Source organism: Tenebrio molitor, chromosome 1 (assembly GCF_963966145.1).
Source record: "Tenebrio molitor chromosome 1, icTenMoli1.1, whole genome shotgun sequence".
Lineage (NCBI taxonomy): Eukaryota > Metazoa > Arthropoda > Insecta > Coleoptera > Tenebrionidae > Tenebrio > Tenebrio molitor.
The window spans coordinates 48,265,532-48,281,075 of record NC_091046.1 but is presented as its reverse complement, the minus strand read 5'-3'; positions in this window follow the sequence as shown (position 1 = coordinate 48,281,075).

Sequence of the window (15,544 nt, the reverse complement as noted above, 5' to 3'; positions counted from 1 at the left end):
ATTTCTTGAGTTATAAAATTTTTGCCTCGAAAAGTCCTGGTTAAGAAATTCGCATGAAATGTAGAAACTTACGTCTTTTTAGAAAATTTAATAATTTCCGGCCGAAACCGTCCCTTTCATGAGTTATAATTGAAACTTACGTCTTTTCAGAAATTTAAGAATTTCCTGCCCAAACCCTACATTTCTTGAGTTATAAAATTTTTGCCTCGAAAAGTCCGGGTTAAGAAATTCGCATGAAATGTAGAAACTTACGTCTTTTTAGAAAATTTAATAATTTCCGGCCGAAACCGTCCCTTTCATGAGTTATAATTGCAACTTACGTCTTTTCAGAAATTTTAGAATTTCCTGCCCAAACCGTACATTTCTTGAGTTATAAAATTTTTGCCTCGAAAAGTTCTGGTTAAGAAATTCGCATGAAATGTAGAAACTTACGTCTTTTTAGAAAATTTAATAATTTCCGGCCGAAACCGTCCCTTTCATGAGTTATAATTGAAACTTACGTCTTTTCAGAAATTTAAGAATTTCCTGCCCAAACCCTACATTTCTTGAGTTATAAAATTTTTGCCTCGAAAAGTCCGGGTTAAGAAATTCGCATGAAATGTAGAAACTTACGTCTTTTTAGAAAATTTAATAATTTCCGGCCGAAACCGTCCCTTTCATGAGTTATAATTGCAACTTACGTCTTTTCAGAAATTTTAGAATTTCCTGCCCAAACCGTACATTTCTTGAGTTATAAAATTTTTGCCTCGAAAAGTCCGGGTTAAGAAATTCGCATGAAATGTAGAAACTTACGTCTTTTTAGAAAATTTAATAATTTCCGGCCGAAACCGTCCCTTTCATGAGTTATAATTGCAACTTACGTCTTTTCAGAAATTTTAGAATTTCCTGCCCAAACCGTACATTTCTTGAGTTATAAAATTTTTGCCTCGAAAAGTCCTGGTTAAGAAATTCGCACGAAATGTAGAAACTTACGTCTTTTTAGAAAATTTAATAATTTCCGGCCGAAACCGTCCCTTTCATGAGTTATAATTGCAACTTACGTCTTTTCAGAAATTTTAGAATTTCCTGCCCAAACCGTACATTTCTTGAGTTATAAAATTTTTGCCTCGAAAAGTCCTGGTTAAGAAATTCGCATGAAATGTAGAAACTTACGTCTTTTTAGAAAATTTAATAATTTCCGGCCGAAACCGTCCCTTTCATGAGTTATAATTGCAACTTACGTCTTTTCAGAAATTTTAGAATTTCCTGCCCAAACCGTACATTTCTTGAGTTATAAAATTTTTGCCTCGAAAAGTCCGGGTTAAGAAATTCGCATGAAATGTAGAAACTTACGTCTTTTTAGAAAATTTAATAATTTCCGGCCGAAACCGTCCCTTTCATGAGTTATAATTGCAACTTACGTCTTTTCAGAAATTTTAGAATTTCCTGCCCAAACCGTACATTTCTTGAGTTATAAAATTTTTGCCTCGAAAAGTCCGGGTTAAGAAATTCGCATGAAATGTAGAAACTTAGGTCTTTTTAGAAAATTTAATAATTTCCGGCCGAAACCGTCTCTTTCATGAGTTATAATTGCAACTTACGTCTTTTCAGAAATTTTAAAATTTCCTGCCCAAACCGTACATTTCTTGAGTTATAAAATTTTTGCCTCGAAAAGTCCGGGTTAAGAAATTCGCATGAAATGTAGAAACTTACGTCTTTTTAGAAAATTTAATAATTTCCGGCCGAAACCGTCCCTTTCATGAGTTATAATTGCAACTTACGTCTTTTCAGAAATTTTAGAATTTCCTGCCCAAACCCTACATTTCTTGAGTTATAAAATTTTTGCCTCGAAAAGTCCGGGTTAAGAAATTCGCATGAAATGTAGAAACTTACGTCTTTTTAGAAAATTTAATAATTTCCGGCCGAAACCGTCCCTTTCATGAGTTATAATTGCAACTTACGTCTTTTCAGAAATTCTAGAATTTCCTGCCCAAACCGTACATTTCTTGAGTTATAAAATTTTTGCCTCGAAAAGTCCTGGTTAAGAAATTCGCATGAAATGTAGAAACTTACGTCTTTTTAGAAAATTTAATAATTTCCGGCCGAAACCGTCCCTTTCATGAGTTATAATTGGAACTTACGTCTTTTCAGAAATTTTAGAATTTCCTGCCCAAACCGTACATTTCTTGAGTTATAAAATTTTTGCCTCGAAAAGTCCGGGTTAAGAAATTCGCATGAAATGTAGAAACTTACGTCTTTTTAGAAAATTTAATAATTTCCGGCCGAAACCGTCCCTTTCATGAGTTATAATTGCAACTTACGTCTTTTCAGAAATTTAAGAATTTCCTGCCCAAACCGTACATTTCTTGAGTTATAAAATTTTTGCCTCGAAAAGTCCTGGTTAAGAAATTCGCATGAAATGTAGAAACTTACGTCTTTTTAGAAAATTTAATAATTTCCGGCCGAAACCGTCCCTTTCATGAGTTATAATTGCAACTTACGTCTTTTCAGAAATTTTAGAATTTCCTGCCCAAACCGTACATTTCTTGAGTTATAAAATTTTTGCCTCGAAAAGTCCTGGTTAAGAAATTCGCATGAAATGTAGAAACTTACGTCTTTTTAGAAAATTTAATAATTTCCGGCCGAAACCGTCCCTTTCATGAGTTATAATTGAAACTTACGTCTTTTCAGAAAACGTCTTTTTAGAAAATTTAATAATTTCCGGCCGAAACCGTCCCTTTCATGAGTTATAATTGCAACTTACGTCTTTTCAGAAATTTAAGAATTTCCTGCCCAAACCGTACATTTCTTGAGTTATAAAATTTTTGCCTCGAAAAGTCCTGGTTAAGAAATTCGCATGAAATGTAGAAACTTACGTCTTATTAGAAAATTTAATAATTTCCGGCCGAAACCGTCCCTTTCATGAGTTATAATTGCAACTTACGTCTTTTCAGAAATTTTAGAATTTCCTGCCCAAACCGTACATTTCTTGAGTTATAAAATTTTTGCCTCGAAAAGTCCGGGTTAAGAAATTCGCATGAAATGTAGAAACTTACGTCTTTTTAGAAAATTTAATAATTTCCGGCCGAAACCGTCCCTTTCATGAGATATAATTGCAACTTACGTCTTTTCAGAAATTTAAGAATTTCCTGCCCAAACCGTACATTTCTTGAGTTATAAAATGTTTGCCTCGAAAAGTCCTGGTTAAGAAATTCGCATGAAATGTAGAAACTTACGTCTTTTTAGAAAATTTAATAATTTCCGGCCGAAACCGTCCCTTTCATGAGATATAATTGCAACTTACGTCTTTTCAGAAATTTAAAAATTTCCTGCCCAAACCGTACATTTCTTGAGTTATAAAATTTTTGCCTCGAAAAGTCCTGGTTAAGAAATTCGCATGAAATGTAGAAACTTACGTCTTTTTAGAAAATTTAATAATTTCCGGCCGAAACCGTCCCTTTCATGAGTTATAATTGCAACTTACGTCTTTTCAGAAATTTTAGAATTTCCTGCCCAAACCCTACATTTCTTGAGTTATAAAATTTTTGCCTCGAAAAGTCCTGGTTAAGAAATTCGCATGAAATGTAGAAACTTACGTCTTTTTAGAAAATTTAATAATTTCCGGCCGAAACCGTCCCTTTCATGAGTTATAATTGAAACTTACGTCTTTTCAGAAAACGTCTTTTTAGAAAATTTAATAATTTCCGGCCGAAACCGTCCCTTTCATGAGTTATAATTGCAACTTACGTCTTTTCAGAAATTTAAGAATTTCCTGCCCAAACCGTACATTTCTTGAGTTATAAAATTTTTGCCTCGAAAAGTCCTGGTTAAGAAATTCGCATGAAATGTAGAAACTTACGTCTTATTAGAAAATTTAATAATTTCCGGCCGAAACCGTCCCTTTCATGAGTTATAATTGCAACTTACGTCTTTTCAGAAATTTTAGAATTTCCTGCCCAAACCGTACATTTCTTGAGTTATAAAATTTTTGCCTCGAAAAGTCCTGGTTAAGAAATTCGCATGAAATGTAGAAACTTGCGTCTTTTTAGAAAATGTAATAATTTCCGGCCGAAACCGTCCCTTTCATGAGTTATAATTGAAACTTACGTCTTTTCAGAAATTTAAGAATTTCCTGCCCAAACCCTACATTTCTTGAGTTATAAAATTTTTGCCTCGAAAAGTCCGGGTTAAGAAATTCGCATGAAATGTAGAAACTTACGTCTTTTTAGAAAATTTAATAATTTCCGGCCGAAACCGTCCCTTTCATGAGTTATAATTGCAACTTACGTCTTTTCAGAAATTTTAGAATTTCCTGCCCAAACCGTACATTTCTTGAGTTATAAAATTTTTGCCTCGAAAAGTCCGGGTTAAGAAATTCGCATGAAATGTAGAAACTTACCTCTTTTTAGAAAATTTAATAATTTCCGGCCGAAACCGTCCCTTTCATGAGATATAATTGCAACTTACGTCTTTTCAGAAATTTAAGAATTTCCTGCCCAAACCGTACATTTCTTGAGTTATAAAATGTTTGCCTCGAAAAGTCCTGGTTAAGAAATTCGCATGAAATGTAGAAACTTACGTCTTTTTAGAAAATTTAATAATTTCCGGCCGAAACCGTCCCTTTCATGAGATATAATTGCAACTTACGTCTTTTCAGAAATTTAAAAATTTCCTGCCCAAACCGTACATTTCTTGAGTTATAAAATTTTTGCCTCGAAAAGTCCTGGTTAAGAAATTCGCATGAAATGTAGAAACTTACGTCTTTTTAGAAAATTTAATAATTTCCGGCCGAAACCGTCCCTTTCATGAGTTATAATTGCAACTTACGTCTTTTCAGAAATTTAAGAATTTCCTGCCCAAACCGTACATTTCTTGAGTTATAAAATTTTTGCCTCGAAAAGTCCTGGTTAAGAAATTCGCATGAAATGTAGAAACTTACGTCTTATTAGAAAATTTAATAATTTCCGGCCGAAACCGTCCCTTTCATGAGTTATAATTGCAACTTACGTCTTTTCAGAAATTTTAGAATTTCCTGCCCAAACCGTACATTTCTTGAGTTATAAAATTTTTGCCTCGAAAAGTCCTGGTTAAGAAATTCGCATGAAATGTAGAAACTTGCGTCTTTTTAGAAAATGTAATAATTTCCGGCCGAAACCGTCCCTTTCATGAGTTATAATTGAAACTTACGTCTTTTCAGAAATTTAAGAATTTCCTGCCCAAACCCTACATTTCTTGAGTTATAAAATTTTTGCCTCGAAAAGTCCGGGTTAAGAAATTCGCATGAAATGTAGAAACTTACGTCTTTTTAGAAAATTTAATAATTTCCGGCCGAAACCGTCCCTTTCATGAGTTATAATTGCAACTTACGTCTTTTCAGAAATTTTAGAATTTCCTGCCCAAACCGTACATTTCTTGAGTTATAAAATTTTTGCCTCGAAAAGTCCGGGTTAAGAAATTCGCATGAAATGTAGAAACTTACCTCTTTTTAGAAAATTTAATAATTTCCGGCCGAAACCGTCCCTTTCATGAGATATAATTGCAACTTACGTCTTTTCAGAAATTTAAGAATTTCCTGCCCAAACCGTACATTTCTTGAGTTATAAAATGTTTGCCTCGAAAAGTCCTGGTTAAGAAATTCGCATGAAATGTAGAAACTTACGTCTTTTTAGAAAATTTAATAATTTCCGGCCGAAACCGTCCCTTTCATGAGATATAATTGCAACTTACGTCTTTTCAGAAATTTAAGAATTTCCTGCCCAAACCGTACATTTCTTGAGTTATAAAATTTTTGCCTCGAAAAGTCCTGGTTAAGAAATTCGCATGAAATGTAGAAACTTACGTCTTTTTAGAAAATTTAATAATTTCCGGCCGAAACCGTCCCTTTCATGAGTTATAATTGCAACTTACGTCTTTTCAGAAATTTTAGAATTTCCTGCCCAAACCCTACATTTCTTGAGTTATAAAATTTTTGCCTCGAAAAGTCCTGGTTAAGAAATTCGCATGAAATGTAGAAACTTACGTCTTTTTAGAAAATTTAATAATTTCCGGCCGAAACCGTCCCTTTCATGAGTTATAATTGAAACTTACGTCTTTTCAGAAATTTAAGAATTTCCTGCCCAAACCCTACATTTCTTGAGTTATAAAATTTTTCCCTCGAAAAGTCCGGGTTAAGAAATTCGCATGAAATGTAGAAACTTAGGTCTTTTTAGAAAATTTAATAATTTCCGGCCGAAACCGTCCCTTTCATGAGTTATAATTGCAACTTACGTCTTTTCAGAAATTTTAGAATTTCCTGCCCAAACCGTACATTTCTTGAGTTATAAAATTTTTGCCTCGAAAAGTCCTGGTTAAGAAATTCGCATGAAATGTAGAAACTTACGTCTTTTTAGAAAATTTAATAATTTCCGGCCGAAACCGTCCCTTTCATGAGTTATAATTGAAACTTACGTCTTTTCAGAAATTTAAGAATTTCCTGCCCAAACCCTACATTTCTTGAGTTATAAAATTTTTGCCTCGAAAAGTCCGGGTTAAGAAATTCGCATGAAATGTAGAAACTTACGTCTTTTTAGAAAATTTAATAATTTCCGGCCGAAACCGTCACTTTCATGAGTTATAATTGCAACTTACGTCTTTTCAGAAATTTTAGAATTTCCTGCCCAAACCGTACATTTCTTGAGTTATAAAATTTTTGCCTCGAAAAGTCCTGGTTAAGAAATTCGCATGAAATGTAGACACTTACGTCTTTTTAGAAAATTTAATAATTTCCGGCCGAAACCGTCCCTTTCATGAGTTATAATTGAAACTTACGTCTTTTCAGAAATTTAAGAATTTCCTGCCCAAACCCTACATTTCTTGAGTTATAAAATTTTTGCCTCGAAAAGTCCGGGTTAAGAAATTCGCATGAAATGTAGAAACTTACGTCTTTTTAGAAAATTTAATAATTTCCGGCCGAAACCGTCCCTTTCATGAGATATAATTGCAACTTACGTCTTTTCAGAAATTTAAGAATTTCCTGCCCAAACCGTACATTTCTTGAGTTATAAAATGTTTGCCTCGAAAAGTCCTGGTTAAGAAATTCGCATGAAATGTAGAAACTTACGTCTTTTTAGAAAATTTAATAATTTCCGGCCGAAACCGTCCCTTTCATGAGTTATAATTGCAACTTACGTCTTTTCAGAAATTTTAGAATTTCCTGCCCAAACCCTACATTTCTTGAGTTATAAAATTTTTGCCTCGAAAAGTCCTGGTTAAGAAATTCGCATGAAATGTAGAAACTTACGTCTTTTTAGAAAATTTAATAATTTCCGGCCGAAACCGTCCCTTTCATGAGTTATAATTGAAACTTACGTCTTTTCAGAAATTTAAGAATTTCCTCCCAAACCCTACATTTCTTGAGTTATAAAATTTTTCCCTCGAAAAGTCCGGGTTAAGAAATTCGCATGAAATGTAGAAACTTAGGTCTTTTTAGAAAATTTAATAATTTCCGGCCGAAACCGTCCCTTTCATGAGTTATAATTGCAACTTACGTCTTTTCAGAAATTTTAGAATTTCCTGCCCAAACCGTACATTTCTTGAGTTATAAAATTTTTGCCTCGAAAAGTCCTGGTTAAGAAATTCGCATGAAATGTAGAAACTTACGTCTTTTTAGAAAATTTAATAATTTCCGGCCGAAACCGTCCCTTTCATGAGTTATAATTGAAACTTACGTCTTTTCAGAAATTTAAGAATTTCCTGCCCAAACCCTACATTTCTTGAGTTATAAAATTTTTGCCTCGAAAAGTCCGGGTTAAGAAATTCGCATGAAATGTAGAAACTTACGTCTTTTTAGAAAATTTAATAATTTCCGGCCGAAACCGTCACTTTCATGAGTTATAATTGCAACTTACGTCTTTTCAGAAATTTTAGAATTTCCTGCCCAAACCGTACATTTCTTGAGTTATAAAATTTTTGCCTCGAAAAGTCCTGGTTAAGAAATTCGCATGAAATGTAGACACTTACGTCTTTTTAGAAAATTTAATAATTTCCGGCCGAAACCGTCCCTTTCATGAGTTATAATTGAAACTTACGTCTTTTCAGAAATTTAAGAATTTCCTGCCCAAACCCTACATTTCTTGAGTTATAAAATTTTTGCCTCGAAAAGTCCGGGTTAAGAAATTCGCATGAAATGTAGAAACTTACGTCTTTTTAGAAAATTTAATAATTTCCGGCCGAAACCGTCCCTTTCATGAGATATAATTGCAACTTACGTCTTTTCAGAAATTTAAGAATTTCCTGCCCAAACCGTACATTTCTTGAGTTATAAAATGTTTGCCTCGAAAAGTCCTGGTTAAGAAATTCGCATGAAATGTAGAAACTTACGTCTTTTTAGAAAATTTAATAATTTCCGGCCGAAACCGTCCCTTTCATGAGTTATAATTGCAACTTACGTCTTTTCAGAAATTTTAGAATTTCCTGCCCAAACCGTACATTTCTTGATTTATAAAATTTTTGCCTCGAAAAGTCCTGGTTAAGAAATTCGCATGAAATGTAGAAACTTACGTCTTTTTAGAAAATTTAATAATTTCCGACCGAAACCGTCCCTTTCATGAGATATAATTGCAACTTACGTCTTTTCAGAAATTTAAGAATTTCCTGCCCAAACCGTACATTTCTTGAGTTATAAAATTTTTGCCTCGAAAAGTCCTGGTTAAGAAATTCGCATGAAATGTAGAAACTTACGTCTTTTTAGAAAATTTAATAATTTCCGGCCGAAACCGTCCCTTTCATGAGTTATAATTGCAACTTACGTCTTTTCAGAAATTTTAGAATTTCCTGCCCAAACCGTACATTTCTTGAGTTATAAAATTTTTGCCTCGAAAAGTCCTGGTTAAGAAATTCGCATGAAATGTAGAAACTTACGTCTTTTTAGAAAATTTAATAATTTCCGGCCGAAACCGTCCCTTTCATGAGATATAATTGCAACTTACGTCTTTTCAGAAATTTAAGAATTTCCTGCCCAAACCGTACATTTCTTGAGTTATAAAATTTTTGCCTCGAAAAGTCCTGGTTAAGAAATTCGCATGAAATGTAGAAACTTACGTCTTTTTAGAAAATTAAATAATTTCCGGCCGAAACCGTCCCTTTCATGAGTTATAATTGCAACTTACGTCTTTTCAGAAATTTTAGAATTTCCTGCCCAAACCGTACATTTCTTGAGTTATAAAATTTTTGCCTCGAAAAGTCCTGGTTAAGAAATTCGCATGAAATGTAGAAACTTACGTCTTTTTAGAAAATTTAATAATTTCCGGCCGAAACCGTCCCTTTCATGAGATATAATTGCAACTTACGTCTTTTCAGAAATTTAAGAATTTCCTGCCCAAACCGTACATTTCTTGAGTTATAAAATTTTTGCCTCGAAAAGTCCTGGTTAAGAAATTCGCATGAAATGTAGAAACTTACGTCTTATGGGAAAATTTAATAATTTCCGGCCGAAACCGTCCCTTTCATGAGTTATAATTGCAACTTACGTCTTTTCAGAAATTTTAGAATTTCCTGCCCAAACCGTACATTTCTTGAGTTATAAAATTTTTGCCTCGAAAAGTCCTGGTTAAGAAATTCGCATGAAATGTAGAAACTTACGTCTTTTTAGAAAATTTAATAATTTCCGGCCGAAACCGTCCCTTTCATGAGATATAATTGCAACTTACGTCTTTTCAGAAATTTAAGAATTTCCTGCCCAAACCGTACATTTCTTGAGTTATAAAATTTTTGCCTCGAAAAGTCCTGGTTAAGAAATTCGCATGAAATGTAGAAACTTACGTCTTATTAGAAAATTTAATAATTTCCGGCCGAAACCGTCCCTTTCATGAGTTATAATTGCAACTTACGTCTTTTCAGAAATTTTAGAATTTCCTGCCCAAACCGTACATTTCTTGAGTTATAAAATTTTTGCCTCGAAAAGTCCTGGTTAAGAAATTCGCATGAAATGTAGAAACTTACGTCTTTTTAGAAAATTTAATAATTTCCGGCCGAAACCGTCCCTTTCATGAGATATAATTGCAACTTACGTCTTTTCAGAAATTTAAGAATTTCCTGCCCAAACCGTACATTTCTTGAGTTATAAAATTTTTGCCTCGAAAAGTCCTGGTTAAGAAATTCGCATGAAATGTAGAAACTTACGTCTTATGGGAAAATTTAATAATTTCCGGCCGAAACCGTCCCTTTCATGAGTTATAATTGCAACTTACGTCTTTTCAGAAATTTTAGAATTTCCTGCCCAAACCGTACATTTCTTGAGTTATAAAATTTTTGCCTCGAAAAGTCCTGGTTAAGAAATTCGCATGAAATGTAGAAACTTACGTCTTTTTAGAAAATTTAATAATTTCCGGCCGAAACCGTCCCTTTCATGAGATATAATTGCAACTTACGTCTTTTCAGAAATTTAAGAATTTCCTGCCCAAACCGTACATTTCTTGAGTTATAAAATTTTTGCCTCGAAAAGTCCTGGTTAAGAAATTCGCATGAAATGTAGAAACTTACGTCTTATTAGAAAATTTAATAATTTCCGGCCGAAACCGTCCCTTTCATGAGTTATAATTGCAACTTACGTCTTTTCAGAAATTTTAGAATTTCCTGCCCAAACCGTACATTTCTTGAGTTATAAAATTTTTGCCTCGAAAAGTCCTGGTTAAGAAATTCGCATGAAATGTAGAAACTTACGTCTTTTTAGAAAATTTAATAATTTCCGGCCGAAACCGTCCCTTTCATGAGATATAATTGCAACTTACGTCTTTTCAGAAATTTAAGAATTTCCTGCCCAAACCGTACATTTATTGAGTTATAAAATTTTTGCCTCGAAAAGTCCTGGTTAAGAAATTCGCATGAAATGTAGAAACTTACGTCTTTTTAGAAAATTTAATAATTTCCGGCCGAAACCGTCCCTTTCATGAGTTATAATTGAAACTTACGTCTTTTCAGAAATTTAAGAATTTCCTGCCCAAACCCTACATTTCTTGATTTATAAAATTTTTGCCTCGAAAAGTCCTGGTTAAGAAATTCGCATGAAATGTAGAAACTTACGTCTTTTTAGAAAATTTAATAATTTCCGACCGAAACCGTCCCTTTCATGAGATATAATTGCAACTTACGTCTTTTCAGAAATTTAAGAATTTCCTGCCCAAACCGTACATTTCTTGAGTTATAAAATTTTTGCCTCGAAAAGTCCTGGTTAAGAAATTCGCATGAAATGTAGAAACTTACGTCTTTTTAGAAAATTTAATAATTTCCGGCCGAAACCGTCCCTTTCATGAGTTATAATTGCAACTTACGTCTTTTCAGAAATTTTAGAATTTCCTGCCCAAACCGTACATTTCTTGAGTTATAAAATTTTTGCCTCGAAAAGTCCTGGTTAAGAAATTCGCATGAAATGTAGAAACTTACGTCTTTTTAGAAAATTTAATAATTTCCGGCCGAAACCGTCCCTTTCATGAGATATAATTGCAACTTACGTCTTTTCAGAAATTTAAGAATTTCCTGCCCAAACCGTACATTTCTTGAGTTATAAAATTTTTGCCTCGAAAAGTCCTGGTTAAGAAATTCGCATGAAATGTAGAAACTTACGTCTTTTTAGAAAATTAAATAATTTCCGGCCGAAACCGTCCCTTTCATGAGTTATAATTGCAACTTACGTCTTTTCAGAAATTTTAGAATTTCCTGCCCAAACCGTACATTTCTTGAGTTATAAAATTTTTGCCTCGAAAAGTCCTGGTTAAGAAATTCGCATGAAATGTAGAAACTTACGTCTTTTTAGAAAATTTAATAATTTCCGGCCGAAACCGTCCCTTTCATGAGATATAATTGCAACTTACGTCTTTTCAGAAATTTAAGAATTTCCTGCCCAAACCGTACATTTCTTGAGTTATAAAATTTTTGCCTCGAAAAGTCCTGGTTAAGAAATTCGCATGAAATGTAGAAACTTACGTCTTATGGGAAAATTTAATAATTTCCGGCCGAAACCGTCCCTTTCATGAGTTATAATTGCAACTTACGTCTTTTCAGAAATTTTAGAATTTCCTGCCCAAACCGTACATTTCTTGAGTTATAAAATTTTTGCCTCGAAAAGTCCTGGTTAAGAAATTCGCATGAAATGTAGAAACTTACGTCTTTTTAGAAAATTTAATAATTTCCGGCCGAAACCGTCCCTTTCATGAGATATAATTGCAACTTACGTCTTTTCAGAAATTTAAGAATTTCCTGCCCAAACCGTACATTTCTTGAGTTATAAAATTTTTGCCTCGAAAAGTCCTGGTTAAGAAATTCGCATGAAATGTAGAAACTTACGTCTTATTAGAAAATTTAATAATTTCCGGCCGAAACCGTCCCTTTCATGAGTTATAATTGCAACTTACGTCTTTTCAGAAATTTTAGAATTTCCTGCCCAAACCGTACATTTCTTGAGTTATAAAATTTTTGCCTCGAAAAGTCCTGGTTAAGAAATTCGCATGAAATGTAGAAACTTACGTCTTTTTAGAAAATTTAATAATTTCCGGCCGAAACCGTCCCTTTCATGAGATATAATTGCAACTTACGTCTTTTCAGAAATTTAAGAATTTCCTGCCCAAACCGTACATTTATTGAGTTATAAAATTTTTGCCTCGAAAAGTCCTGGTTAAGAAATTCGCATGAAATGTAGAAACTTACGTCTTTTTAGAAAATTTAATAATTTCCGGCCGAAACCGTCCCTTTCATGAGTTATAATTGAAACTTACGTCTTTTCAGAAATTTAAGAATTTCCTGCCCAAACCCTACATTTCTTGAGTTATAAAATTTTTGCCTCGAAAAGTCCGGGTTAAGAAATTCGCATGAAATGTAGAAACTTACGTCTTTTTAGAAAATTTAATAATTTCCGGCCGAAACCGTCCCTTTCATGAGTTATAATTGCAACTTACGTCTTTTCAGAAATTTAAGAATTTCCTGCCCAAACCGTACATTTCTTGAGTTATAAAATTTTTGCCTCGAAAACTCCTGGTTAAGAAATTCGCATGAAATGTAGAAACTTACGTCTTTTTAGAAAATTTAATAATTTCCGGGCGAAACCGTCCCTTTCATGAGATATAATTGCAACTTACGTCTTTTCAGAAATTTAAGAATTTCCTGCCCAAACCGTACATTTCTTGAGTTATAAAATTTTTGCCTCGAAAAGTCCTGGTTAAGAAATTCGCATGAAATGTAGAAACTTACGTCTTTTTAGAAAATTTAATAATTTCCGGCCGAAACCGTCCCTTTCATGAGATATAATTGCAACTTACGTCTTTTCAGAAATTTAAGAATTTCCTGCCCAAACCGTACATTTCTTGAGTTATAAAATTTTTGCCTCGAAAAGTCCTGGTTAAGAAATTCGCATGAAATGTAGAAACTTACGTCTTTTTAGAAAATTTAATAATTTCCGGCCGAAACCGTCCCTTTCATGAGTTATAATTGAAACTTACGTCTTTTCAGAAATTTAAGAATTTCCTGCCCAAACCCTACATTTCTTGAGTTATAAAATTTTTGCCTCGAAAAGTCCGGGTTAAGAAATTCGCATGAAATGTAGAAACTTACGTCTTTTTAGAAAATTTAATAATTTCCGGCCGAAACCGTCCCTTTCATGAGTTATAATTGCAACTTACGTCTTTTCAGAAATTTTAGAATTTCCTGCCCAAACCGTACATTTCTTGAGTTATAAAATTTTTGCCTCGAAAAGTCCTGGTTAAGAAATTCGCATGAAATGTAGAAACTTACGTCTTTTTAGAAAATTATATAATTTCCGGCCGAAACCGTCCCTTTCATGAGTTATAATTGAAACTTACGTCTTTTCAGAAATTTAAGAATTACCTGCCCAAACCGTACATTTCTTGAGTTATAAAATTTTTGCCTCGAAAAGTCCTGGTTAAGAAATTCGCATGAAATGTAGAAACTTACGTCTTTTTAGAAAATTTACTAACTTCCGGCCGAAACCGTCCCTTTCATGAGTTATAATTGCAACTTACGTCTTTTCAGAAATTTTAGAATTTCCTGCCCAAACCGTACATTTCTTGAGTTATAAAATTTTTGCCTCGAAAAGTCCTGGTTAAGAAATTCGCATGAAATGTAGAAACTTACGTCTTTTTAGAAAATTTAATAATTTCCGGCCGAAACCGTCCCTTTCATGAGATATAATTGCAACTTACGTCTTTTCAGAAATTTAAGAATTTCCTGCCCAAACCGTACATTTCTTGAGTTATAAAATTTTTGCCTCGAAAAGTCCTGGTTAAGAAATTCGCATGAAATGTAGAAACTTACGTCTTATTAGAAAATTTAATAATTTCCGGCCGAAACCGTCCCTTTCATGAGTTATAATTGCAACTTACGTCTTTTCAGAAATTTTAGAATTTCGTGCCCAAACCGTACATTTCTTGAGTTATAAAATTTTTGCCTCGAAAAGTCCTGGTTAAGAAATTCGCATGAAATGTAGAAACTTACGTCTTTTTAGAAAATTTAATAATTTCCGGCCGAAACCGTCCCTTTCATGAGATATAATTGCAACTTACGTCTTTTCAGAAATTTAAGAATTTCCTGCCCAAACCGTACATTTCTTGAGTTATAAAATTTTTGCCTCGAAAAGTCCTGGTTAAGAAATTCGCATGAAATGTAGAAACTTACGTCTTTTTAGAAAATTTAATAATTTCCGGCCGAAACCGTCCCTTTCATGAGTTATAATTGAAACTTACGTCTTTTCAGAAATTTAAGAATTTCCTGCCCAAACCCTATATTTCTTGAGTTATAAAATTTTTGCCTCGAAAAGTCCGGGTTAAGAAATTCGCATGAAATGTAGAAACTTACGTCTTTTTAGAAAATTTAATAATTTCCGGCCGAAACCGTCCCTTTCATGAGTTATAATTGCAACTTACGTCTTTTCAGAAATTTTAGAATTTCCTGCCCAAACCGTACATTTCTTGAGTTATAAAATTTTTGCCTCGAAAAGTCCTGGTTAAGAAATTCGCATGAAATGTAGAAACTTACGTCTTTTTAGAAAATTATATAATTTCCGGCCGAAACCGTCCCTTTCATGAGTTATAATTGAAACTTACGTCTTTTCAGAAATTTAAGAATTACCTGCCCAAACCGTACATTTCTTGAGTTATAAAATTTTTGCCTCGAAAAGTCCTGGTTAAGAAATTCGCATGAAATGTAGAAACTTACGTCTTTTTAGAAAATTTACTAACTTCCGGCCGAAACCGTCCCTTTCATGAGTTATAATTGCAACTTACGTCTTTTCAGAAATTTTAGAATTTCCTGCCCAAACCGTACATTTCTTGAGTTATAAAATTTTTGCCTCGAAAAGTCCTGGTTAAGAAATTCGCATGAAATGTAGAAACTTACGTCTTTTTAGAAAATTTAATAATTTCCGGCCGAAACCGTCCCTTTCATGAGATATAATTGCAACTTACGTCTTTTCAGAAATTTAAGAATTTCCTGCCCAAACCGTACATTTCTTGAGTTATAAAATTTTTGCCTCGAAAAGTCCTGGTTAAGAAATTCGCATGAAATGTAGAAACTTACGTCTTTT